Below are 881 nucleotides of genomic sequence, written 5' to 3'. Positions count from 1 at the left end.
AACACATCTATCATAGATTTATACTGTATGTAACACATCTATCATGGATATATACTGTATGTAACACATCTATCATAGATATATACTGTATGTAACATATCAATCATAGATATATACTGTATGTAACACATCTATTGTAGATATATAGTGTATGTAACACATCTATCATAGATATATACTGTATGTAACACATCTATCATGGATATATACTGTGTGTAACACATCTATCATAGATATATACTGTATGTAACACATCCATCATGGATATATACTGTATGTAACATATCAATTATTAGATATATACTGTATGTAACACATCTATTGTAGATATATACTGTATGTAACAGTTATATCATAGATATACAGGTATACTGTATGTAAAACATCTATTGTAGATATATACTATATGTAACAGTTATATCATAGATATATACTCTATGTAACACATCTATCAAAGATATATACTGTATGTAACACATCTATTGTAGATATATACTGTATGTAACAGTTATATCATAGATATATACTGTATGTAACAGTTATATCATAGATATATACTCTATGTAACACATCTATCATAGTTATATACTGTATGTAACATATCTATCATATATATATACTGTATGTAACACATCTATCATGGATCTATACTGTATGTAACACATATATCATAGATCTATACTGTATGTAACACATCTATCATAGATATAACAATGATATCTATAGTGTTAAGAACATATATCCATCGACAATGAAGATGTCAATCTTCCTTTGAGGTAAAACGCCAGCAACGTTTTTTTTTTAAGTCAATCTTTATCGCGACTGCGCGCGCATCCGCGGTAAGTGTGCGCGCGCACTCACGCATGGGTCCGACCCCATCA

The sequence above is a fragment of the Entelurus aequoreus genome, linkage group LG07, assembly GCF_033978785.1.
Source record: "Entelurus aequoreus isolate RoL-2023_Sb linkage group LG07, RoL_Eaeq_v1.1, whole genome shotgun sequence".
NCBI lineage: Eukaryota > Metazoa > Chordata > Actinopteri > Syngnathiformes > Syngnathidae > Entelurus > Entelurus aequoreus.
Note: the sequence above shows the minus strand (reverse complement) of the source record.